The sequence below is a fragment of the Dendrobates tinctorius genome, unplaced genomic scaffold (assembly GCF_039654945.1).
Source record: "Dendrobates tinctorius isolate UK_male_01 unplaced genomic scaffold, ASM3965494v1 ptg000174l, whole genome shotgun sequence".
NCBI classification, from domain to species: Eukaryota; Metazoa; Chordata; class Amphibia; order Anura; family Dendrobatidae; genus Dendrobates; species Dendrobates tinctorius.
This window is the reverse complement of record NW_027361841.1, coordinates 5,441,463-5,469,336: the sequence shown is the minus strand read 5'-3', so window position 1 is coordinate 5,469,336 and position 27,874 is coordinate 5,441,463. Positions and strand designations below refer to the sequence as shown.

At 42.3% G+C, this 27,874-nt stretch overlaps 1 protein-coding gene across 2 annotated transcripts in view; it reads left to right on the top strand.

Annotated features, from left to right (window-relative positions):
* The window catches only part of GRM3 (glutamate metabotropic receptor 3), a 608,887-nt gene that overhangs the window by 207,545 nt on the left and 373,468 nt on the right, over positions 1–27,874 (top strand). The window contains exon 2 of one of the 2 annotated variants that reach the window (XM_073551301.1): positions 7,021–7,078. The exons of the other annotated variant lie outside the window; for it this stretch is intronic. The gene's annotated coding sequence lies outside the window, so the exon portion shown is untranslated. The remainder of the gene's footprint in view (positions 1–7,020; positions 7,079–27,874) is intronic. 2 annotated transcript variants of the gene reach the window in all.

Below are 27,874 nucleotides of genomic sequence, written 5' to 3'. Positions count from 1 at the left end.
CCCGGCAGGCCGGCACAGACCACCGGAGCCTGCACAGACCCCCTGGCAGGCCGGCACAGCCCCCCGAAAGGCCCATACAGACCCCAGAGAGGCTGTACAAGGGAAAAACAGGGTTTTTCTTATTCCGATACCGGAAGTCCCATAGACTTGAATGGGACTTCCGGTATCGGAATCGGCGATACCGATACTTTTTTTTAAGATCGGCCGATCCATTCCGATCCGATACTTTGAAGTATCGGACGGTATCGCTCAACTCTACTCACCACTGATTAGCAGCTTTCTGTCAATGTACAGTTCAAAGAAAGCTGCCAATCAGTGGTGTGAGCTTGATTATTTAAATCTTAGTGTAACAATCACTGCATGGCCTCCCAACCCCCACCTACCTTACTCACTACTCAAGGCCATGCTGTGAGTTCTGTCTGCTGCCGGCTCTATGCTGTATGCCTCTTGCCTGCTCTCTGGATACTTCCTGGCTGTGTGCATAGGGGGTGGTGCCGGTATTCTCTGGTTCTTATGGAATCAGTGTGCACCTGCTTATGGTGTTCCCAGCCAATTACCAAGAGGCCTTTAGTATTTAGGGCAGCTCCACTTGGTGGAAACTGCGTGAGCAATGCCTTTACTCAGTCAGTGTCTAGCTGCTGAGTTGCCAGGTCCTGTCCTGTCTCTGCCTGCTTCATACCCAGATCTTTTTCCATGTGTTTTGTGTCTTGTTTTCTGCCCACCAGGAGGCTGTATATCCTGGTCTCTGTATCCCTGTCTCTGTGCCTTGTGAATTTCTCGTTCCACCCACCAGGAGGCAGAATATTCTGGTTTGTGTCCTTGTTCCTGTGCACTGACTCGTACCTTGCTTTGTCTGAACTCCGTCCTATACCTGTGTCCATCTTATCCCTGTCTCTGTGCCTTGCTCTGTACATTGCCTAGTCTGAACTCTGTCCTATACCTCTGTCTGTTAGTCTCCTAGTCTGTGGCTCCTTTCTCCGTTGTGTTATCCTTGAGTCCTCTCCGTCTGCCTGCTCTGGTTCCTTGCTATGCCTGTGCTCCACACTCTGGCAGTTCTGTCAGTGCTCTGCACTCTTGCAGTTCTGCCTGTGCTCCACTTCTGCTACTTCTGCTGCAGAACCTCTTGCTGCAGCTCCTCTCCGCATTCCTTGCGGTTCCGCTTTGCTCCGCTCCTGCTGCTGCAGAACCTCTTGCTGCAGCTTCTCTCCACATACCTTGCAGTTCCGCCTTGCTTCATTCTTGCTGCTGCAGAACGCCTTGCTGCAGCTCCTCTCTGCATACCTGCAGTTCCGCTCTTCTCTCCTTCTCGGTGGCACCTGCTGCAAAAGAACCTCTTGCTGCAAAAGAACTTCTTGCTGCAAACTGCAGTTTCTCTCCGCAGTCTTGCGGTTCTACCCTGCTCTGCCCCTTGTGGTTCTACCCTGCTCCGCAACCCTGCAGTTCTGCTCTGTTTCTGTTCCGTATCCTGTGGATCCCTGTCCTACCTGTCTGTACTGGTTCCTGTACCAGTTCCTGCACCTCCAGTGTGAACAGCCACTACCTGTTCATATATCCTACTCGTCCCAGTCCATGTCTCTGTCCTGTCACTACCAAGTCAGTTCCTGCCTGCCAGTGCCTCAGCCATGTCCGCCTGCCTGCCAGTGACTCCGTTGTGCCTGCCTATCCTGCCAGAGTGCTAGCTGTGCCCGCCTGCCCTGCCAGAGTGCCAGCAGCCGTGCCCACCTGCCCTGCCAAAGTGCCAGTCATGCCCGTCAGAGTACCAGTCATGCCTTTTAGCACCTGCTATCAGTGTCCAGTCCCTCAGTGGGATCAGCAGCCACAGCCAGACACCACCCTGGAGTGGTACCTGGCAGCTACCTGCCGCAAAAGCCTGACCTTACCATCAGAGGATCCAGTGAACACCAAGGTAGCTGCTTAGTCATGCCCCTTCCAAGGTAGTCTAGTTTGTGGCACAATGGGGCCATTCCCCTCACTCACGCCAACCAGCCAGGGCATAAGCATTACACTTAGCCTTCCGAGGATCACTAGAGCAGCAGCAGAGAAAACTGATTTGTATGTAAAAAAGCATGCAGACAAGTAAATGACATATCACTGGAATCAGGGTATCAGTTCCTACATTATGCTGCTCTCGGATTAGGCAAAATGGCACAAAAAGAAATTTAACTGACTCTGAAAAGTAAAAAATTGTTAAAAGTCTTACGAGGGATAAAGCACTTTTGAAATTAGTAAGATATTGGAGCGTCATCACAGAACCACCAAAAGTTTTGATTACATCCTTACCTTGTTTGTAGAAATCAATTTTTAGAGTAATCCATAGGTGAAATTGTATGCTAATGAGTTGCAAGTGTAGTCGCCAAATACAGCTCTTCCTTTCCCCCACCCACAGCCTGCCTCCTGACTGACAGGTCACTCATGTTTCAATGACCTGTCAATCAGAGACCGGAAGTGGGCAGCAAATGAGAAGTGTTATGAACGAGTCACCGTAGGAGGCAAAAACAGAAATGCTAGCTAAGTCCAGAAAACCAGAGAAGTTGGCAGCTATCGGATTGCAGACCCCTGAACCTATCAACAACAACTAGCAGTAGCCATGGGGGATTCCTATGGTGCCCTAGACCCCTCGATCACAGCCGGAGAACTACATAGCCTAAAGACAGAAAGGGAAATCTAAACTGCCCCAGAGCAGACCCCAAAGCAATAGGCAGCCCCCAACATATAATGACGGTGAAGAAAGAAGAAAAAACACTAACACAGATAGAAAGATAGACTGAGCAAATGATGGGGCCCAAGCTAACTAGATAGGACAGGATAGAAAAGCTGCTGTCTGCAATCCGCTAAAAACCCTATCAAAACAAGAGCCAACAGACTGACAGGGAAAAAGGCCCTGAAGACACTAGGCTTCAAAAAGACTATGTCAGTACTCAGGTATTTTCTGAAGACAGAGCAAAAAGACACAATGGAATTCAGATCACCCCAGCAGGGAATGGCAGAATCCAGAAAAGCAAGGCAAAATAAAACCAAAACACAAATGCAAATGCAAAAAGCAAGGCAGAAAACTTAGCTTTTGAGGAGCAGGAATCAGACTGGTCTCCTAGAATCCCTCAGAGAAATCACCAGCGAGGCAGAAGGGCGTCGGCTGCCTTATATCCAGTCAGCAAATCCCGTCACCCAGTCATCCTCTACCAGCTGAGGTGTTTGGTAATCAGCCTCACTACCTTCCTTCACCAGAAGAGGGAGTTCATCAGACCTCAATGGTGAAGGGGAAAATGAACTCATAACAGAGAAATGGGGAAAGGGTTTACCCAGCAGTATAGTACCTGTACATAGATGACATCAGTTTGAGGTATAGAATCCCAATGACTTGTTTTCTTACTTTTTATGCCTCAGTAGACATTTTTAAAAAGTGTCTAGAAAAATATATATGGATAAAGAAGTTTGTAACAAATTCTACATTTACTAAAATATTTAGTACAGTTCTTTGACTTAAAAGGTGTTCTAAAAGGAAGCCAGCGAATATATGGTGTAACGTTATACTAGACGCTCTAAGAAATGTATCAGATCATGAACTACTGTGTTAAATTTTAAGCATGCGAAGACTATCTTGTCTGCATTTATGATGGACTATTACACAGGATTAGTAAATCAGCTTCATAAGGTCCATAATGGAAACCAAAATTCTTAAAAGATTTTACTAGCTATAACTCAGTTGCTGCAATAGTTTGCCATAGTAGAGAGGCGTTTGACAGTGGGGCTCTCTGGACACTTGTTACACCTGTTATTTTTCCCCTTCATGACTTTTGCGCTTTTCCATTTTTACACTTTCATTTTTTCGACCCCTTCTTCCAAAAACCATAACTTTTTTATTTTTCCATCAATGTGGCTATGTGAGGGCTTGTTTTTTGCCAGACAACTTGCACTTTTGAATGACACCATTGATTTTATCATATAGTGTACTGGAGAACAAGAAAAAAAATCCAAGTGTGGTAAAATTGCAAAAAAAAGTCCACAATTCTTTTTTTTTTGAGTATGGAGTTGACACTTTATTGAGACTCTTTTGGGGTAGATACAATTTGATTGGCTTTTATTGCATTTTATTGCAATGTCGCGGTTTCTCAAAAAAATTAATTCTTACAGTGTTATTTTTGTCTTCATTACACCATGCACCAATTGGATTAATTGTTTTTATATTTGGATAGAACGGTCATTTCTGAATTCAGTGATACAAAATCTGCAAAATTTTTATTGCTTGATTTTCAATGGGGAAAAAGGATGGTGATTTGAACTTTTGTTTTCTTTTTTCATATCTTTAAAAACTTTTTTCCACATGTTCTTCTGCCTTCAATAGTCCCCTTAGGAGACTTGAAGCTATGAACATCTGATTACTTGTACTGTACATAGCAGTGCTTCAGTTTTAGCACTGCTATCTGTAGCAGAAATCATAATCTCCTATGAGATTCACAGTGGCAGGCACGGTTTCTTCTGCCGAACCCATCGGCGCCCCACAATCTCGTAACAGTGGTGCCGATGGGCAGGATGAATGACTGGATCCCAACATACACATATTAAATCCCGCTGCCAGTTATTGACAGCAGGTTTAACAGGTTAACAGCTGCGGGCAGAGAATCGCTCCACCTGCGACTGCTAAATGAACTTGTTGGCTTATTCGGCGTGCAAGCCAACTTCAATGACAGGGACATGGTCTTTGATGTAAATATATGTCAAAGGTTGTGAAGGGGTTAACCTCTTAGTATGCAATTTTTTAACTGGTAAAAATAGGAAAAAAAACTGTTACTTATTTTCCTTTTGCTAAATCTGTATTTGCTCAATAAACAATGGAATATGTTATCTATCCACCTGCTATCCAAAGGCACTTATTTGCATTTTATTAATCCATCTTTGCTTTTTCTGCGGGGAGAGTCGAACTGCCTTCCAGACACTCGGCTTCCCACTGCTGTACCTGACAATCTCAGTATGGCAGCTAACTGTGCATGATGGTCAAAAATATCCTTTCATAGTCATATAGAGCCATCCCATTGTTTTTGTGTCAGAAAAGGAAAGGAATTCAGCATGGAAAATGTGTGTATTTAAAGCTTAAATACAGTATATACATTTTCTGTGCAGAATTCATTTCCTTTTCTGATGTCTATGCCGTATCTGCTCTGACTTCATTCGGGTGAGGAACTTCAGGAACTTCATCCTCCACGCCCTGTAAGATGAGTGGACTTTCCACACTTTTTTTTGTTATTTTTTTGTGTTTTGATTGGCACTAGTGATTAGTGGCATGTGGCATCATAATCTCCACCATATTTCTGAGAATATCATTTTGCAACTAATTTTGCTTTAAATCTGTGAACCTTGCCTTCAGAATCATACTTGGCCTTAAAAAGCCATTTACATTTGATTGTTTTCTTGCCATGTGGTAGTTTGGTGAGTTTCCAAGTTTGAAGTTCCTCATAAGCAGCATTAATCCACTTCAGATTTTCATACACAGGTAGTTGTTGCATCTCATCCCATGACTGCGGATCTGACTCAGGTGGTGTTTGAGTAAACATTGACTGTGAAGGGAAAAGTGCTCAATAGGATAAAGCCTTAATATACAAGACAGTAAAAACAATAAGTTTGCTCTCCTTTGGTGGTTGTGTGAAGACACAACCGCTATAAAGGTTTAGATATCCAGCTGGCACTGCCCTGTGGCTGGAGGAAAGATCAGCCAGATGGAAATTGCCAAAACAGTGTAAAAACTCATATAAAAATTGGCTGTGCAGCTGGAAAGAAGTGTCTTGCTGCAATGTTCTTAGAAGGTTCTTTACTGTCCACTACGTGTTTCAATGCCATAATGGCATTTTTATCAAGTGTAACAAAAAAAATAACAGATAGTGTTTTGACAAAGTAGAAAACACATTTAGCTTTTATACCCTTGTTTAATCTCGACGATCTCCTGACTACAGGTTCACCTGATTTTTCTGTTGCTTTTTCAGTGATTTGAGGATTCTAACCAAACTTCTACATCCTTTTCCTTGTTATTTTAAAATTGTGACTGAGATTGTTAATGCTTTTGCTGGACTACTGGTGTGATGTCATGAAACTTGAGCAATACAAAGTTATTATCAATCATTACATCTCTGCTTACTGTGACCTTGTTCACTTCCAGTTGCAGAATTCTTCTGGATACCGGATACCATATTTTGCATGAGATTCCCACTTGGTACATTTTTCTTTGGGAATATGTACAAATACTTTACTGCTGACTATTCTCATGTGTTGTAGTTCAGGCTTGCTCAAATAGAGTTTTCTCAGCTTTACCTGGTAGTCTACTTTGAAGATAACAAGCTGTCATGATTGTTTCACCCTAATATGTGGTTGGCAAATCTGTGTCAAATAGCATACTTCTTCCACTTTCACAAAGTGTCCAGCTCCTTCTTTCCACTACACCATTTTGTTCAGGGTTGTATGGTACAGTCGTCTGAAACCCGATTCCATTTTTACTTAAAACTCTTTGTGTCTCATTACTTGTGTATTCAGCTCCATTATTAGCAAGCAGAATTTTTGGCTTCCTCACAAATTTGTTATATACTTCAGTGAGAAATATTTCAAGTTTCTCTGGAACTTCATCTTTGCTGTAAAGTAGATAGGGAACTGTATAGCTTAAATAATCATCAATAAATGTGAGAAAATACAATATTTCTTTCCAGTAGTTTGACTACTCATTGGACCACAAACCTCTGTGTGTATTAAGTCCAGAAGCTGTTCTGATTTTGGAGTACTATTCTTAGGAAAGGATTTTCTTGACATTTTCCCTTTAAGACAGCTAGTACATTTCATTGTTTGATTACACAGATTGACTGGAATACCATCACCAAGTTATTTTTTAACTAACTTTCTTATTACTTCTGGCTCTTTATGTGCAAAGCACCTGTGCTATATTTGGATACAATTCTTGTGTTGATCATGTTTAGCAGTGTATTTACTATACTAGCATTTTAGCTGGTACAATTAATGTTTGATTTTTCCTTCCTTTGTCAGGATTAAATCCAAAATGCGCGTCGGGGTTGTGCTGCTCTGGAACCAGCAGGTCTTAAAGGTATATACCCTCAATTGTGCTCCCCCCTGTTTCAACTGCACCTTTGGCACTTGGCACTTTTAGGACTCACATGTGATATATTTTAAAATTATTATTTCTAACTTTATTACTGCACATTTCACTTTGCCCATAAATGGGCTATTATATGGCTTATTGCCCTATGTTATAAATATTTATTTTTTCACTTTTACTATGTGGGATGAGCTTTTGTAAGGGTAATATACAGATAATTGGTATATACATTTTCTGATGATTTTTGGCCTGCTGTGTCTTCCATTTTTTATATGTATAGAATTCATTTTAAGTATTTATGTATGAGTGCACACTTGTTTTAGTGTTACCATCTACCACTACTATTTAAATAAAGGTATTTTAAATAAGTATTGCATTTCTTTTATTATTTTAACATCTTTAATTAATTTTACTTCAAATTAGACCATAAGTTCGAGGTCTCTTTGTTTGGTGCTATAGTTTCTGCTGGTAGCCATCTTTGCTTCTTCTTAGTACAATGTTGTTCTTTCTCTTCTGGCCTGTTCTCTGGGCCCATAACCTGCTGACAGCTGATTAATCTGTGTACTGTTAAGCCGTTCAACAGTGAATGTACTGTATATTTATTCAGGGACAAAGATAACACAGCTTACAACTGGTATTTATTATAGCTTAGGATCTTAGCATCTTGTATGTCAGCTTGCAAAATGAAAGTAAAATGTGCTCAAGCTACACAATGAGTGAACAAGAACTTCCTGTTTTTTTTAACAGATAACATCTGTGATCTCATTGTACACCAGCATTCCCCACCACATAGCTATTTCTGCTATAAATCATCATTTTGACAAATACAGTTTATATTCACAAGATCTACAGGAATTTATTAAATCTGTTTTGACTTTTTTATTAACACATAATTTTTTTATGATTGACAAAAAAATTTGTTTGCAGAATAGTGGAGTTTCCATGGGTGCAAAATTCTCTCCATCTGTTGCTAATTTAGTTATGGCATGCTTTGTGTACAATGTTCATAATCCTCATCTAATGTATATTGTTTATCATACTAAATTGATAGATGATATACTAATTATTTGGCGTGGTCCCATGTCTGATATTCCTTCTTTTTTACAGTATCTTAATAACAATCAGTTTAATTTATGTTTCACTGATCAAGTTGACAGTACTCGTATTTCTTTCTGGAATTTAGACCTCACAGGAATTCATAAATCACCTATTCATAGTACTACCTTCCGTAAACCCTCCTCCGGAAACATTATTTTGCATGCACACAGTTTTCACCCTCTGCATACAATTAAAGCCATTCTGGTTGGGGAAATCATTGGGGCAAAAAAGAACTTGTAGTGATCAGGAATCCTTTTGTAAAGAATCTAACATCATTAAGTCCAGACTCAAATCTAGAAATTATCCAAACTGGTCACTGGATCGTGCATCTAAAATTGCTGATACCAAGATCAGGAATAATCTTATCACAAAAAAAGTACATTCTCAGACTAATTCTATGATACCTACTTTAACCCCTTTACCCCCAAGGGTGGTTTGCACATTAATGACCGGGCCAATTTTTACAATTCTGACCACTGTCCCTTTATGAGGTAATAACTCTGGAACGCTTCCATGGATCCTGGTGATTCTGACATTGCTTCTCTCGTGACATACTGTAATTCATGTTTGTGGTAAAATTTCACTCTTACAATTTGCGTTTATTTGTGAAAAAAATAGAAATTTGGTGAAAATTTTGAAAATTCCGCAATTTTACAACTTTGAATTTTTATGCCCTTAAATCACAGAGATATGGCACACAAAAAACTTAATAAGTAATATTTCCTGCATGTTTACTTTACATTAGCATAATTTTGAAACCCAATTTTTTTGTTTTTAGGAAGTTATAAGGGTTAAAAGTTGACCAACGATTTCTCATTTTTACAACACCATTTTTTTAGGGACCACATCACATTTGAAGTCACTTTGAGGGGTCTATATGATAGAAAAGTGACACCATTCTAAAAGCTGAACCCCTCAAAGTGCATAAAACCACATTCAAGAAGTTTATTAACCCTTCAGGTGCTTCACAGGAATTTTTTGAATGTTTAAAAAAAATTAACATTTAACTTTTCTTCACAAAAAATTAATTCAGGTTCAATTTTTTTATTTTACCAAGGGTAACAGAAGAAATTGGACTGCAAAGTTATTGTGCAATTTGTCCTGAGTACACTGATACCTGATATGTGGGGGAAACCACTGTTTCAGCCCATGGCAGAGCTCGGAAGGGAATGAGCACCGTTTGACTTTTTCATTGCAAAATTAGCTGGAATTCAGATCGGACGCCATGTCATGTTTGGAGAGTCCCTGATGTGCCTAAACAGTGGAAACCCCCCAAAAGTGACCCCATTTTGGAAACTAGACCACCTAAGGAACTTATCTAGATATGTGGGGAGAACTTTGAACCCCCAAGGGCTTCACAGAAGTATATAACGTACAGCCGTACAATTAAAAAATCATATTTTTTCCACAAAAATAATCTTTTCACCCCCAATTTTTATTTTCCCAAGGGTAACAGGACCCCAAAAGTTATTGTGCAATATGTCCTTAGTAGGCTGATACCCCATATGTGGGGGTAAACGACTATTTGGGAAGCAGCGCCATTTGACTTTTTTGGCTGAAATTGAGATCAGACGCCATGTCACATTTGGAGAGCCCCTGATGTGCCTAAAGTGTGGAAAATCCACACAAGTGACCCCATTTTGGAATCTAGACCCCCCCAAGGAACTTATCTAGATGTGTGGTGAGCACTGTGAACCCCAAAGTGCTTCACAGAAGTTTATAACGCCCGGGCGTGAAAATAAAAAAATCATATTTTTTCCACAAACATGATCTTTTAGTCTCCAATTTTTTTTATTTTCCCAAGAGTAACAGGAGAAATTGGTCCCCAAAAGTTGTTGTCCAATTTGTCCTGAATACGCTGATACCCCATATGTGGGAGAAAAGGACTGTGTGGGCACACGACGGGGCTCGGAAGGGAAGTAGTGATGTTTTGGAATGCAGACTTTGATGGAATGGTCTGCGGGTGTTATGTCACATTTGGAGAGCCCCTGATGTGCCTAAACTGTGGAAACTCCACACAAGTGACCCCATTTTGGAATCTAGACCCCCAAAGGAACTTATCTAGATGTGTGGTGAGCACTTTGAACCCCCAAGTGCTTCACAGAAGTTTATAACGTAGAGCTATAAAAATAAAAATTATCTTATTTTTTTCTACAAAAATGATATTTTTTCTCCCAATTTTTTTTCCCAAAGGTAACAGAAGAAATTGGACCCCAAAAGTTGTTGTGCAATATGTCCTGAGTATGCCAATACCCCATATGTGGGGGCGCATGGCAGAGCTTGGAAGGGAAGGAGCACCGTTTGACTTTTTCAATGCAGAATTGGCTGGAATTGAGATCAGAAATCATGTTGCATTTGGAGAGCCCCTGATGTGCCTAAACAGTGGAACCCCCAATTCAACCCTAACCCCAACACACCCCTAACCCTAATCTCAGCCCTAACCCTAGGCCTAACCCTAGCCCTAGCCATAACCCTAATGGGAAAATGGAAATAAATACTTTTTTTAATTTTATTATTTTTCCCTAACCAAGGGGGTGATAAAGGGGGGTTTGATTTACTATTTATGGTGGGTTTTTATGTTTGGCAGCTGTCTAGGGTGACCGGATCTCATATGGGGGGGAAAAATGTCAGAATCTTGTTCGTCTGGACCCCACAAAACGATTCCCCTTTCCAGATATTGAGAGAGCCAAAATTTGAGCTCGATGAAACGACGTTAACCCGTGCCGCTCGTCGCTCAAAGTTTGAAAAAATCCAAATTGAGGTATTTTAAGATTTAGGTATTTTGCATAGTCTGTTAGACTATAAAGAATGTGACAACAACATTGCAGAAATAGCCCTGACCAAATTTTCGAACCATTTGTGGTATTTGAATGCAGAGTTGGTGGGATTATCGTTTTTTGATCCCACCATTGCAGACAATGAAAAGTTGTTAATGGCTAATAAATTGCTCAGTAGCACAGATGAACCATCAGAGCACGCTAACCTACATGAGTTGATAATTTTACATAGTTATCTAATCTATTCTAGAGCTTTTGTTAAAGTAGTTTTTGAAACGTCAGAATATAATGCTCGGCATTTGCTTACAACTTGCAGGACATATTGCTTTTGTTCTTCATCTTTTGTCAGAAGGTCGTTAAAGTCGGTTACTTCCTACCTTTTTTAATTTTTCTTTCCTAACTTTTGGATTTACAACCCTAGCGTGCTCTGATGGTTCATCTGTGCTACTGAGCAATTTATTAGCCATTAACAACTTTTCATTGTCTGTAATGGTGGAACTCTGCATTCAAATACCACAAATGGTTCGAAAATTTGGTCAGGGCTATTTCTGCAATGTTGTTGTCACATTCTTTATAGTCTAACAGACTATGCAAAATACCTAAATCTTAAAATACCTCAATTTGGATTTTTTCAAACTTTGAGCGACGAGCGGCACGGGTTAACGTCGTTTGATCGAGCTCAAATTTTCTCAATATCTGAAAGGGGAATCGTTTTGTGGGGTCCAGACGGACAAAATTCCGACATCGATTTTTTGCGGTCACCCTAGCTGTCACACACTAAAAGACACTTTTTATTGTAAAAATAGTTTTTGCATCACCACATTTTGAGAGCTATAATTTTTTCATATTTTGACTCAAAGAGTCATGTGAGGTCTTATTTTTTGCGGGACAAGTTGAGGTTTTATTGGTACCATTTTCGGGCATGTGACATTTTTTGGTCGCTTTTTATTCTGATTTTTGGGACGCAGAATGAACAAAAACCAGCATCTCATGAATTTCTTTTGGGGGATGCATTTACACCATTCTGGGTGCAGTAAAATTGATAAAGCAGTTTTATGCTTCTGGTCAGTACGATTATAGCGATACCTTATTTATAATTTTTTTATGTTTTGGCGCTTTTATGCAATAAAAGCAATTTTATATAAAAAATTATTATTTTTGCATCGCTTTATTCTGCGAGCTATAACTTTTTTATTTTTTCACTGATGACGTTGTATGGTGGTCCATTTTTTGTGAGACAAGATGACGTTTTTAGCGGTACCATGGTTATTTATATCGGTCTTTTTGATCGCGCATTATTGCACTTTTTGTTCGGCAGTATGATGATAAAGGATTGTTTTTTGCTTTGTTTTTTTGTTTTTTTAAGGGATTCACTAAAGGGGTTAACAAGTGGGACAGTTTTATAGGGCAGATCATTATGGATGTGGCGATACTAAATATGTGTACTTTTGTTGGTTTTTTATTTACAAAAAAAGAATTTATTGGGTTTTTTTATTTACATAGGAATTTTTTATTAACTATTTTTACACATTTTTACTTTATTACTTTGTCACAGGGGGAGGTACATCACTGTCTAGTGTCAGATCGCTGATCTGACACTTTGCATAGCGCTGTGTCAGATCAGCAAACTGACAGGCGCTGCTGCAGGCTTTTTCAGAGTCTGCTCTCAGCAGGCACTGAGAAAGACGCCTCTCTGCAGGCCCCCAAAGGCCCCCACGGCCATCTTGGATCCGGGAGGAGGCCCTTGGAATAGTGCGATCACATCGCGCTGCTCCAGGGGGCTCAGGGAAGCACGCAGGGAGCCCCCTCCCTCTCCGATGCTTCCCTAATCCCCCAGTACACTGCGATTATATTTGATCGCTTAGACGTACTATCCCGTCCCTGGTCATACGGGCCCGGGTACCGTGGATGGGATAGTACGTCTGATGTCAGAAAGGGGTTAATACTCATCTATAGTACTATTTTTCCAGCTATTTCCAATATCGTTAAGCGAAATTTAAATATATTAAGGGATGATCATATAAAAGATCAACTATTAAATAAAGGTTTTAGAATTGTTTCTAGCAAGCCCCCACCATCGGAAATCGTCTTTCACCCAATCTTTCTAAGCTACACTCCGCTACTATTAAGCAAAAAATGGTTATCAATTAGCGGTTTTCACAGGTGCAGCTCTGCTAATTGTAAAACCTGTTCACATGCCATTAAAATGTCCACTTTCCCCAGCAGTGACAAAAGCCGCATATATCCTATCAGGAGTTTCCTAAATTCTAATACAAATCAAGTTATCTATATAATAGAGTATATCACCTGTAAATTAAAATATATAGGTTCCACAACTAGAAAGCTTAAAACATGTATAAGGGAACACCTATATGATATTGATCATCCCTCTAATCGTACCATGTCCAATGCCTCTAAGCATTTTGTGGATATTCACAATAGGAAGACAACCAGTTTTACAATCTATGCGATAGAACACAGATTTAAAAAAGTGTGCTGCGGCAACAGAAGGGATACATTGCATAGTAGAGAAGCATATTGGATTTTTGCTTTAGATACACGAGTTCCTCGAGGTCTAAACCTTCGAAATTAAATTATGTTACATTATTAGTTACATTACATTCTACCTTGTTTTTATTTATTTTTCAATTTTATTCATAGGTAATATTTTTGGCTATTCTAGTATGTCTCTATATATGTCCTTTTTACCTCCCATGTCCCCCCCCCACACTTTTTTCCAAATATCCTTTAGCAAATGTTTTTTGGATATTTATTTTTTAACTTACTAAGAATAATTATTGGCAATACAACACCTGCTTGAGACAGAAACACATGCACTATTAAACAGTAGTAAAAAGTAGTTGATGCAATATACATATTACTAAGCATTATTCCAACAGCCCCTCTTAAAAACTATTTATCCTGCTAGTCCTGTAGTAGTTGGGAATTCTCCAAATTTGGCTCTTGGAAGTGGCTTTGTCATAACATCAGCTATCATCTGGTGAGTATCGCAATAAATAAACTAAATTATGTCACGTTCTAGCAAATAACGCAAGTGATATTTCTCTGTACTGTCCAGCCTTTCAACAGTGAATATATTTTTCTTCACGAACAAAGGTAACGCAGCTTACAACTTGTATTTCTTATAGCTAAGGATCTTAGCAACCTGTCTGTCAGCTTGCAAAGTGAAAGCAAAATGTGCTCCTGTTATACACACAGTGAGTGAACAGGAGCTTTGATTTTCTTCCCTTTTCTAACAATGCAATGAGGCAATACAACAGTACTGCTGTAGACAGAAACTCATGCACTATTAAACAGTAGCAAATAGTTGATGCATTATACATAATAATAAGTAATAATAAGCATTATTCCAACAGTTTTGTTGCAGATTTTTCCTATTAAGTTCAAAGTAAAAAGTCAAAATTTGAGTAAAATCCTAGCTGATGCAGATTTTGCATGGTCCCTATATCTCATCCTCCACTATATTGGTGATTGAACCTGCACTGACACACAGTGGCTTTTGAGCCCGCATCTGAGGATGCCTGGTGCAGCTGCTAAGTTCAAGCGGGAGTTCCCACCCTATACTGCCTGTCTAAAAACAGACTTGCAGTGCTATTAGTGGCACACGTGCACACAGGGTGGTAGCTGTCCCACCTACACACACAGCAAATAAGCATGATACTAGCGCACAGGTGTGCGCCATTGAGAGCCTCTTATACCTTTAGCTCAAGTCCAGACAGATAGGATCTTGCCAGTGGACCAATCAGAAACTTCCACCTCACCAGAGCAGCTGACATCCGAGCACCAATGAGAAGGTGCCACATCATGGACATGCTCAGTAGTGTGAAATCCGGATTTAGGCTCCAGAGCACAATGCTGCACATCTATACGAGTGGTCACCATAGGCTTAGCTGGAGAGCCAGCAGTAACTACACATGCAACATGAGCTTGGGCAAGGCGCTGGGTCTGGAGTCTGTGCTAAGCAGTCGGCTGAGCCTAAAATGGGAGACAGCTGCACCAGACAGGGCTTGGGATCTATCCCGTGCAGTGGGAGAATCCTGGCACCTAACACAACTTTTCTTTTCTTTGTATTCCAATGATGTATCAGATAAAATTATTATTATTTATTTATATAGCACCATTGATTCCATGGTGCTGTACATGGGGGCTACATACAAATTACAGATATCACTTACAGTAAACAAACTAACAATGACAGACTGATACAGAGGGGAGAGAGGACCCTGCCCTTTCGGGCTTACATGCTACAGGATGGTGGGAAAGGATACAGTAGGTTGGTGCATTGCAGCAGTTCCAGTGTTGGTTGAGGTGATATCACCGGTAGTGGTGAGAGAGAAGGAGGTAGCGGGGTCATTGCAGGCTGTAGGCTTTCTTGAAGAGGTGGGTTTTCAGGTTCAGTCTGAAGGATCCAAATGTGGTTGATAGTCGGACTTGTTGGGGCAAAGAATTCCAGAGAATAGGGGCTATTTGGGAGAAGTCTTGGAGTCGGTTGGGTGAGGAGCGAATAAGTGTGGAGAAGAGAAGGAGGTCTTGGGAGGACCAGAGATTACGTCAGGGAAAGTATTGGGAGATTAGTTCAGAGACATATGGGGGAGACAGGTTATAGATGGCCTTGTAAGTCAGTATTAGTAATTTGAACTGGATACGCTGAGGGAATGGGAGCCAGTGAAGAGATTTGCAGAGGGGAGAAGCGGAGGAGTAGTGAGGAAAGAGATGAATTAGCCAGGCGGCAGAGTTAAGGATGGACTGGAGAGGTGCGAGGGTGTTAGCAGGGAGACCACAGAAAAGGATTTTGCAGTAGTCGAGGCGGGAGATGATGAGGGAATGCACAAGCATTTTAGTAGATTGTGGGTTGAGGAAAGGACGGATTCGGGAAATATTTTTGAGCTGGAGGCGACAGGAGGTAGAAAGAGCTTGGATGTGCGGTTTGAAGGACAGGGCAGAGTCAAAGGTTACTCCGAGGCAGCGGACTTCTGGTACTGGGGAAAGTGAGATGTAATTAATTGTTATAGCTAGTTCGGGTAAGGAAGATCTGTTAGATGGAGGAAAGATGATGAGTTCAGATTTGTCTACATTGAGTTTGAGGAAGCGAGAGGAGAAGAAGGAGGATATGGCTGATAGACACTCTGGGATTCTGGACAGCAGGGAGGTGACGTCTGGGCCAGAGAGGTAAATCTGAGTGTCATCAGCATAAAGGTGGTAGTGGAATCTGTGGGACTTTATGAGTTGCCCCAGACCAAGTGTATAGATTGAGAAGAGTAGGGGTCTTAAAACAGAGCCTTGGGGGACTCCAACAGAGAGAGGGTGGGATGAGGAGGTGGTGTGGGAGTGGGAGATGCTGAATGTGCGGTTGGAAAGGTATGAGGAGATCCAGGATAGGGCAAGGCCTTTGATGCCGAAGGAGGAGAGGATCTGTAGTAGGAGGCAGTGGTCAACTGTGTCGAATGCAGAGGACAGGTCTAGAAGCCGGAGTATAGAGTATTGTCCATTTGATTTGGCTGTAAGTAGGTTGTTAGTAATTTTGGTCAGGGCTGTCTCAGTGGAGTGATGGGGGTGGAAACTAGATTGTAGATTGTCAAAGAGCAAGTTAGATGATAGGTGTGAGGAAAGTTCAGCGTGGACGTGCTGTTCCAGAAGTTTGGAAGCGAATGGAAGCAATGATATAGGGCGATAGCTGGACATAGCGGTTGGGTCGAGGGTTGGCTTTTCAAGGATAGGCGTGATTGTGGCATGCTTGAAAGCAAAAGGGAAGGTACCGGACGTTAGTGATAGGTTGAAGAGGTGGGTTAGGTATTGGATAAGTGTGGTGGTGAGGTTGGGGAGGAGGTGGGATGGGATGGGGTCAAGTGCACAGGTTGTGGGGTGCGATTTGGAGAAGAGGCGATTAAGCTCCCCTTCAGTGATGTTGGAGAGTGAGGTTATGGGGTTTGGGCATTGGTCTGGTATACAAAGGGGTTGTGGTGGTTGAGTGATGAAAATCATACTTGTAGACCTGTTTACACTGAGCACATATCATTGTGTCTCCTCTGTTCCCAAATTACACATAAAATGTTCATTTATTATTAATCTACATTTATCTAGATACATAAAAATATCGTGGAACATAATTATCATTGAGACATTTACATTTATATTCTCGACACGGTAGTCCTTCCCAGTACACAGTTTTCAAGATCTTTATTGCGATACTGACTTCTGGCAGCAATAACACTCCTTGCGGGATCAGAAGGAAACCCCTTCAAACTGGATAATAATAATAATAATAATAAATTTTATTTTTATAGCGCCGACATATTCCGCAGCACTTTACATTTCAGAGGTGATTTGTACAGACAATAGACATTACAGCATAACAATAATCACATACAGTAGATTATAACAAATACCAAGAGGAGTGAGGGCCCTGCTCGCAAGCTTACAGTCTATGAGGAAAGAGGGAGACACGAAAGGTGGGTGGTAACAGTTGCTCTGATTGTATGGACCAGCCATAATGTTAAGTGTGTAACAGTACAGCCACAGAGGGCTAATGGATGCATAAAGCATGTGGGAACATGATGCTGGGAACCTGGTTATGGTAAAACTTTTGGCTCTGCCACACAGGGATAGGTTAGGTTAATGTGTTAAGGCGATAGGCCAGTCTGAATAAATGCGTTTTCAGGACACGCTTAAAATTGTGGGGATTGGGGACTAATCGTATTGACCTGGGAAGTGCATTCCAAAGAATTGGCGCGGCACGTGTAAAGTCTTGGAGACGGGAGTGGGAAGTTCTGACTATTGAGGATACTAACCTCAGGTCATCAGCAGAACGGAGGGCGCGGGTAGGGTGGTATACTGAAACAAGGGAGGAGATGTAGGGTGGTGCTGAGCCATGGAGGGCTTTGTGGGTGAGGGTAATAAGTTTATACTGAATTCTGGAGTGGATGGGTAGCCAGTGTAATGACTGGCACAAGGTAGAGGCATCGGTGTAACGATTGGTGAGGAATATGATCCTGGCTGCAGCATTCAAGACAGATTGGAGAGGGGAGAGTTTGGTAAGAGGGAGACCGATTAGAAGAGAGTTACAATAGTCGAGACGAGAATGAATAAGAGAAACAGTAAGAGTTTTTGCAGAGTCAAAAGTAAGAAAAGGTCGAATTCTAGAAATGTTTTTGAGGTGCAGATGACAAGAGCGAGCCAGTGATCGAATGTGGGGGGCAAAGGAAAGCTCGGAATCAAGTATGACCCCAAGACAGCGGGCATGTTGCTGGGGAGTAATAGTGGAACCACACACGGAAATGGCAATGTCGGGTGTAGGTACATTAGTAGCGGGAGGAAACACCAGGAGTTCAGTCTTTGACAGGTTCAGTTTCAGATATAGTGAGGACATGATATTAGACACAGCGTTTAGACAATCGCCAGTGTTTTCTAGAAAGGCTGGCGTGATGTCAGGAGAAGAAGCGTATAATTGGGTGTCATCAACATAGAGATGGTACTGCAAACCAAATCTACTGATTGTTTGACCAATAGGGGCAGTGTACAAGGAGAAGAGGAGGGGGCCTAGAACCGATCCTTGAGGAACCCCAACAGTAAGGGGAAGGTGAGAGGAGGAACCGGCAAAAGAAACAGTAAAGGAGCGGTCGGAGAGATAGGAGGAGAACCAGGAGAGAACGGTGTCCTTGAGGCCAATGGAATGGAGCATAGTGAGGAGGAGCTGATGATCCACAGTGTCGAATGCTGCAGAGAGATCCAAGAGAATTAGCATGGAGTAATGACCATTTGATTTAGCTGTTAGCAGATCATTAGAGACTTTAGTGAGGGCAGTTTCAGTGGAGTGTAAAGAGCGGAAACTGGATTGGAGAGGGTCGAGAACAGAGTTTTCTGAGAGATAGCGGATAAGACGGGAGTGGACCAGGCATTCCAGGAGTTTAGAGATGAAGGGAAGATTAGAGACAGGTCTATAGTTAGCGGCACAGTTTTGGTCGAGGGATGGTTTTTTAAGTAGTGGATGTATGATGGCATGCTTAAATGAGGAGGGAAAAATACCAGAAGAGAGAGAGAGGTTAAATATTTTAGTTAGGTGAGGGGTGACAGCAGGGGAAAGGGACTGGAGGAGATGTGACGGAAATGGGTCACTGGTGCAAGTAGTTGGGCGAGAAGATGCAAGGAGCCTGCTTACTTCTTCTTCTGTGACTGGTTCAAAATCAGAGAGTGAGTTAGATGCAGTGGGGGAGGGAGGACAGTGCATGGTATGAGGGGATTTGGAGATAATTTCCTGTCGGATCTGGTCAATTTTTTCTTTGAAGTAATTGGCCAGATCGTCAGCTCGGAGCTCCGTGGTTGGGGCCTGTACTCTTGGATTGAGTAGAGAATGAAAAGTGTCAAAGAGACGTTTCGGGTTATTGGACAGTGAGGTGATGAGGGTGTTGAAATAGGTTTGTTTGGAGAGGTGAAGGGCAGTGTTGTATGTTCTAAGCATAAACTTAAAATGGATGAAATCTTCGTGTAGATTGGATTTTCTCCACAGACGTTCGGCGCACCTGGAGCACCACTGCAGGAAACGTGTTTGCACCGTGTGCCAGGGTTGTCGCCGTCTGTGTTGTGGTGTTCTATTTATAGGGGGTGCAAATTCATCCAGGGCACTTTGAAGTGTTTCATTGTAATGCTTCAATGCAGGATCAGGACATGAGAGGGAGGAGATAGGGGCCAATGAAGACTGCAAGTTCTTCAGAAGTTTCTGGGTGTTAATGGCCTGTATGTTTCTATAAGTCTGGACAGTGGGGGTGACCTGAGCAGCCTGGCAGTTCTTTATAGAGAATGAAAGAAGATTGTGGTCAGAGAGCGGGAGAGGGGAGTTTGCAAAATCATCCACTGCACAAAGCCGAGAGAAGACCAAGTCGAGGGAGTTTCCGTCTTCATGCGTTGGAGAATTAGTAAGCTGCGAAAGGCCAAATGAGGAGGTTAGAGATAAAAGGTGAGTAGCAGATGGGGAGAGGGGAAGAGCAATGGGGATGTTGAAATCTCCCATGATGAGGGTAGGGATGTCACAGGAGAGAAAATGTGGAAGCCAAGTGGCAAAATGATCCAGGAACTGATGGGAGGGGCCGGGAGGACGATACACCACCACCACTCGCATGGAGAAGGGGGTGTAGAGTCTGACGGCAAGGACCTCAAAAGAAGGGAAGACAAGTGAGGGTACTTGAGGGTGCAGTTATTATTATGGAAAAAACCTTGTATATGTTTTGTTTAAAAAAACACTAATCTTTATCTGTAGTTTTAAGAATTTTTCCATATGAAAGGGCCTTAAAGATAATTCCCATATTCACAGTATTACTTAAACGTCCATGGTCAGAGTACTCTTTAACTTTTCCTAAACAGATTAGATTAGTGCTTATTTTTTAAAAATGATGTAATAAAATCAAAGTTTTGCAGTATTTAAGATCACATTGTAATAATTGTATTCTAACTGTTCTAAGAATCGGAGTGATAGTGCACAATAGTGAATTGGTTATGTTATGTTATTCTGCTTACTTCTGGTCCATGTGGGATATATATCCTAATCTCATTGCCATGGTCTTTGCTTTGTATTCAAATGAAATTAAGGAAGAATATTTTGTAGAGATGACTTTTTGATTTAATAAATAACATGATTGTGTGGCTGGCACTCCATACTACAGTACCTGCTAATTAAATGTGTACATATACGTACTGTATATTTCATCTCAATATTAATTATTTATAAAGGTTGAGGATTGTGAAATAAAGTTGGCTTTACAGCAATATTCCACTCAATCTAAACTGAGTTTAAAGCTTAGCAGTTGTAAATTGATCCTCTCTGACTCCAATAATGACACAGTAATTAGATTAATGTCTTAACTTGTTCAGGTCAATTACACATTCTATTATTTTATCCAGAGATACCATTTCTTCATAGGAAAGACCCTTAGGCTGGCCATATACATTAGATGTGATGCAGCCATCTCATCCCACTCTCCCATACACAAGACTGCTCATTTGGCTGAGCGCTCCTGTGTGCTCTATGAGAAACCTGCAGACTCATGTTGGCCGATTGTTCACCTTAAGGAGAAAAATGTGATTGGATGTCTGAAATCAGACATGCCTGATCAACATCTCATCCAACCATAAGTAGGGTAGAGATGTTCATTCACATAAGACTGTCGGGTGAACCCATCTATATCATTGGATTTGTCTGACTTTAGTGAAATGTGTATGGGGGCCTTTACCCTGAAGCTTGGGTCCCACATTATGTGTTTAAAATTTGCTCACATTTTCTACATTTATTCATGATGCTATGTACATTTTTAGTTGTGCGCAGCAAAAAAATGCAGCAATTTTAGTGTGCAGCAAAACAATGCCAGGCAAGAGTTTAATATGCATATTTAGGGTCCTCATTGGAATAAAGGGTTAAATCTGCACCAAAAGAAATAGCTGCAAAGTCTTGATCCACTTTTTAGTACTTTAAAATGCTGCAGATTGTACATGAGGTAAATCAGTACATAAAATCTACACCAAATAAACACATGTGAAGCCAGTCTTGATCCAGCGTTACGTGTCAGCAATTCATAGTCCGTGTGTGGTCTGCGATGTTCAGACCGGCCACTGGTGTTTTGACCTAAAATCAAAAGCCTCATTTTTGTAAATGAAGCTGCCAAGTTTGGGTCAGGAGACAGAAAACTGGTCCAGACATCGCAGTCCATGCACAGGTAGTGAAAGCACTTCTTCTGCAAATTGTTATTGTTTTCCTGTGTTTTCTTTTCTTTTATATGTTGAATTTATTTTAACTTTTTTTATGCGAGTTTTTTGCTCTAAAACAAAAATCTGACCTTTTGAAATTTTACAACAATGTTGCTCTTCTAAAACGTGGATGGGTGGTTATCAAACAGGGCAGGGCCAACTGCGGCAAATATACATAATTTACAACAACAGAAATTGCTGTAAATTGTAGCCAAAATCTTTTGCCATTGTAAATCTGTCATATACTGTATTTCAGTTTTGCAGACAAATAACCTAAATATGTGCCATTTTTACTAGGAGATGAAAGCCACGTAAATAGATTATTCATGCCACTGTCCCATCCCCTGATGATGCCACAAATGCAGTGAAATATGTTGGGGGGACCAGTGCATTAAATTAATACCTCCTATTCTGCCCTACAGATGTGAGCACCCCGGGGTGTTACCCATTAAGCATATGTAATTGAGCATTGAGCAGTGTTATTAATAAGTTAAAGGGAATCTGTCACCTACCCTTTGGCGGGCGATGAAAACGAGGTCGGTCCGGTCCGATAGACAGTGTTCCCAATGTGTGCCGCCTCCCCATCCTTGCCCGCCGTCCGCAGGTTATTGCTGAATTGGAGTAGGTGTATGCCATTTTTTGCACGTGCGCTAAGCATTCATAGCTAGCGCACGCGCAGTATGCTTTGCCCAACTGCGCTCAAAGCCGAAAAGCTGGACTGCGCATGCACAGTCCGGCTTTTCGGCTTTGCCCGCAGTTGGGCAAAGCATACTGCATGTGTGCTAGCTATGAATGCTTAGCGCACACACAAAAAATGGCGCACACCTACTCCAATTCAGCAATAATCTGCGGACGGCGGGCAAGGATGGGGAGGCGGCATCAGGAACACCGCCCATCGGACCGGACCGACCTCGTTTTCATCACCCGCCAAAGGGTAGGTGACAGATTCCCTTTAGGGCAGATTAGGGACAAATGTTATGAATGAGTCACCGTAGGAGGCAAAAGCAGAAATACAACCTAAGTCCAGAAAACCAGAGAAGTTGGCAACTATCAGATTGCAGACCCCTGAACCTATCAACACAACTAGCAGTAGCTGTGGGGGGTTCCTACGATGCCCTAGACCCCTCGATCACAGCCAGAAAATAGAGAAATACATAGGCCTAAAGAAAGAAAGGGGAAATCTAAACTGCCCCAGAGCAGACCCCAAAGCAATAGGCAGCCCCCAACATATAATGATGGTGAAGCAAGATGAAAATACTAACACAGACAGAAAGATAGACTGAGCAAAGACGGGGCCCCAAAACTACCTAGATAGGAAAGGATAGGAAGGCTGCTGTCTGTAATCTGCCAAAACCCTATCAAAGACATAAGCCAACCAGCTGATATGAAAAAGGCCCTGAAGCAGCTAGGCTTCAAAAACTGAATCAGCACTCAGGTATTTTCAGAAGACAGAGCTAAATGAATTCAGCACACCCCAGCAGGGAATGGCAGAAATCCAGAAAAACAAAGCAAAAACAAAGTCAAAGCACAAAAGCAAAAGGCCGAGCAGCAAACTTAGCTTTGGAGGAGCAGGAATTCAGACTGGTCTCCAAGGATCCCACAGAGAAATCACCCGCAGGGCAGAAGGGCGTCGGCAGCATTATATCCAGTCCGTAACTCCACTCAGCCAGTCACAATCATCAGCCTCAGGTGTTTGACAATCAGGCTCACTACCTTTCTTTACCAGAAGAGGGAGTTCCTCGGGCCTCAGTAATGAAGGGGAAAATGAACTCACAACAGACAAAGCTTTATATACCCCCTAAAGCATTTTATTTATTAGTACAATAATAAAAGTTAAATTTCAAGGCTTACTAGTGAGGGTTTATTTGGAGTTCTCTCCATTTTGTTCATAATTAGTTTACTGCATCTAAAGGCCCCATCACACACAGTGAGATCGCCAGCGAGATCGCTGATTTTGTGACGCCACCGCGATCTCACCAGCGATATCGTTGTGTGTGACATGTATCAGCGACCGGCACCCCTGCTGGGTATCGCTGATCACGCTCGAATGTCCTGGGCCATTTTTTGATCGTTGGTCTCCCGCTGGCCAGTGCGCATCGCTGCGTGAGGCAGTATGAGACCGACGATCAGCGACGCTGTGAGCTGGTTTCCAATGTAAACAGCGGGTATCTGAGAGCCGCGCGGCTCTTAGTTACCCGCTGTTTACCTTGGATACCAGCTTGCTCGCTGGTCCTGATCGCTGGTGGGTCTGTCTATGTGAGAGCTCACCAGTTATCCTCTAACTATGTCCCAGCAATCCCATCCACGTCTGATCATTGGTGGGATCACTGGGACATTGATGTGTGTAACGGGGCCTTTATTCTAGCAGGAATCAGTGTATCATTAACATATAAAACACCAGGTCCAGGGTATGACTGGCCACATTCAGCCAAAACCCTGCCCATCACAATGGCCACTTTTGACACAAAATTGTATGGCCATTGGCCTGCTGCCAGTAGGAGGAGCTTCGGATGAACTTCCAGCACACTGCCTACACATGCCTTTAGACAATTTCACCCATTGTTTCAAGTTTCTTCACATGTACAAGCCATTTAGAAATTCACAGTAAAATGTGTGGTTTCTGACACATTGAGACATCATTGGGTATTTTTGCTTGCTTTTTACTCAAAAACTTACTTTATAAATAGTTAATATTTTGTAAAATCAATTTTTGAATGAATACTGATGAGCAAATGGTCAGTGTTTTGAACTTTTCACTTTCACGCTCCATATCTCACTAGCCACTAAAGCTTCGAACTTGATACTACCATCATTTTATAGACAATCATCTTGACTTTGACTGTCATACACAAATTTGACTTGCAACTGTTTAACATAATATTAGTTATGCAGATTCTTGTCATGTGTCTGCATTGTTACTGTTTTGCCCCTAAAAATCTAAATTTTATTATTTTGTAAATCCACCTTTGGCTTTCAAAACTGCCTGAATCCTTCTGGACATGCTCTTGACCAGATTCAAGCATGTCTCGACTGAAATCTGATCCCAGGTCTCTTCTAAATGTTCGCAAAGTTAGTGCATACTGATCGATTCACTTGGGTAAGTATGCAGCTTTTTCAACGCTAAAAGGATGATTGCCTATAAAATTATGGTAGTCTCACGTTCGAAGCAGTAGTGGATGGTGAGATAAGGCGCCTGAAAGTCAAAAGTTTAAAACATTGTTACCCTTTTGCTGGTCAGTGTATATGAATTTCTTAACTCAACCAAGACATCATATAAAATGGAGAAAGGAGAAGTTAAAACACAAAAACAGAGAGGTTAATAACAAAGCAGTAATATTTAAAGATAAGAAAAGATAAAAATAGTACATTGTTGGCTATAGGCCCAAATAAAAGGCATTCTGACAAAATAAGGTATCTTGGCATACAGTATTGCAACTCCGTCAAAGAGTAAGTGTTCTATCCTGAATGAAAAAGGTCATCTTTGTTTACTGTGACCTTTCGCAGATATGAACTGCTGTTACATTTAATAAACATATATTGTGATATACACTGACTAGATCTGGCATACTCAAAACTCTTACAGTAATGAATAAAACTTTTCCAGGTTCTTCAAAAGTGGTATAAAGTGGTGGAAATATTAGAAATTATGTAAGATCCAAACTAAGGGTATGTTCACTGTTGTGAACTCCCTCGCTCGAAGTTCTGAGCCAAAGCTCCCTCTGCTCCCTCTGGTGGTTACTGAGAGTAGTGAAGCTGGCCAGATGGATGGAAGTTCCCCACCTGACGACAATAATTGGGAACCTGGGATTACTGGCGGGGAGCATATAATTGAGCTGGCTGCTCTTGGAGGTCGCTGGTGATTTCTCCATGTGCATTTGGAATTCTTTTGTCCCCTGCCTGATCTGCATGGTTCAGCTAAGTGATTCTTTTGCTAATCCTTTGCATCTAATCTGGCTGTGTCTTTTTTTGCTTTCTGTTTTACTGCTAGGCAAAACTGGCATTTCTGGGGTTAAAGGTTGTGATCCCTGTGCAAGCATAGCTGCACACCTGGGGCTATGATTGTGGCCTCTCCCTGGTTCTGGGAGAGGCTTCTTATAGCCTCAGGATGCTCCCATTCCCGTCAGTTATACTTTCACCCTTGGCATTGTGTGGTGACCCCTGAGTGTGTTTGTGCTGTGTTCTGGTTGCTTGATTCTCTGTGTACAACTCGGTCTGTTCTCTGGATATTGCTTTGGATTCTGCTTGGTACCTTCTATGTCTGTTTGGTTTTGACTTCTGCTTGGCCCTGACTATCCGTTCTGTCTCATCCCTGGTGCTTTAATGATATCTCTGTGTATGACCTCCGTTTTGCCTGACTCTGAGTATTGCCATATAGTATCCTGCCATCTCTGAAAGCAGGACGCTAAGCCCCGCCCCCTTGCAGTCACATGACCGTAGTTCCTGTGACTGCTTGCTAAACTTCAGCATCCACAGGTCCTGTGTATCTGTACTTTCTGGCTGTACCTGACCCCGGGCCCCCCTACAGTGCGGGTGAGTCCCTGCTCAGCAGAGGCTGCACGCCGGCACTGACAGGATCCTGACATTATAACTGACCGTTAAGTTTTTGGGTTTTTCTTTCTTTTTCTCTGCTGAGAAATATGGATCCCATACAATCTCTTGCTGAGCAAATGAAAAATCTGAGTCAGATGTTTCAGAGTTTATCTCTGGAGCAGCAAGCTCTGGCTCGTTCTCAGCAGCAGGTTTCTGAGACAGTGCGGGGGGCTTTAGCTGCTGGGTCTCTGGGGGCTGGGGCGAGTGATGTTGTTTTGGTGTCCTCAGAGCCACCTGTTAAACTGCCCGATTTCTTTTCTGGGAACAAAAAGGAGTTCAGGGTCTTCATGGAGGGGTGCAAACTCTTCTTTAGTTTGAGGCCACTTTCCTCTGGGGACGAAAGTCAGAAGGTTGGGATCATTATGTCTCTCTTAAGAGGGTCCCCACAAGCATGGGCTTTCTCCCTTCCTCCCACTGCCCCTGAGAGAGTGTCTGTGAATGCGTTTTTTGAGGCCCTCTGGCACATATATGATGAGCCGGACCAAGTGCAATAGGCAGAGGACATGGTGATGAGTGTCTGTCAGGGGAAACAATCGGCTGAGTGGTTTTGTACAGAATTCCGCCGCTGGGCCGCAGAGGTCTCTTGGGACGACGACACACTCTGAGGACTCAGAGGCTTGTCCGAGCGGTTACAGGATGCCTTGGCATTACATCCCCCACCTAACTCACTCGAGGACGCCATGACCCAGGCCGTCCGGATGTACCGCAGTCTGTGGGCCAAGGGGGTGATGCAGGCGGAGACTCCACTGTTCCCTAGTGGAAAAGAGACTGTTTCTGTGCCTATGGACGTAGGGGCTCTCTCCCTGAAGGAAAAGGAGAGGTAACGCCGGAGAGAAAAGCAGTTATGCTTCTACTGTGGTAAAACGGGACATTGGAAAAGGGAGTGTCCTGATTGCCCATCCTCAACCCGGTCGACGGGAAACGAATAGGTCTGGGTAGTCAGCGGGGAGACTACTCAGACCCTCAGGTACCCTTTTCCTCGTTTTCTAAGGTGTTGCTTCATGTGGAACTGTTAGTGGATGATTGTTATTTTCCCTCTACAGCTTTCGTGGACTGCGGATCATCCATCAATCTCATTGACTCCCAATTGGACACATGCTGTAAGATAGGGACAGTTAGACTTAAGGTTCCGATCAAAGTGATGGCCATTGACTCCTCCCCTCTCACTAAAGAGGGAATTCTCTTTATGTCTGACTTGTTTTCACTCAAAGTGGGCGCTAACCATGTGGAAAAATTAAGTTGTTTGGTTCTGGACAATCTACCAGCTGGATTGGTGTTGGGCATGCCCTGGTTACAACGCCATAACCCAGTCATTAACTGGAAAACGGGGGAGATTGTTCAGTGGGGGTTTAATGATTCGATGTTATGTGATAAGTCTGCACTATTGGTTGAACCTGTTAAATCTGTATCTGTGTCATCTGTCCAGCTGGAAGGTATTCCGGAGTACCTGAAAGAATTCGAAGATGTGTTCTCTGAAAGCGAGGCCGAGATGTTGCCGCCACATAGACCCTTTGGCTGCGCTATCAAGTTAGTCCCGGGGGCTAAATTGCCTAAAGCCCGTCTGTTT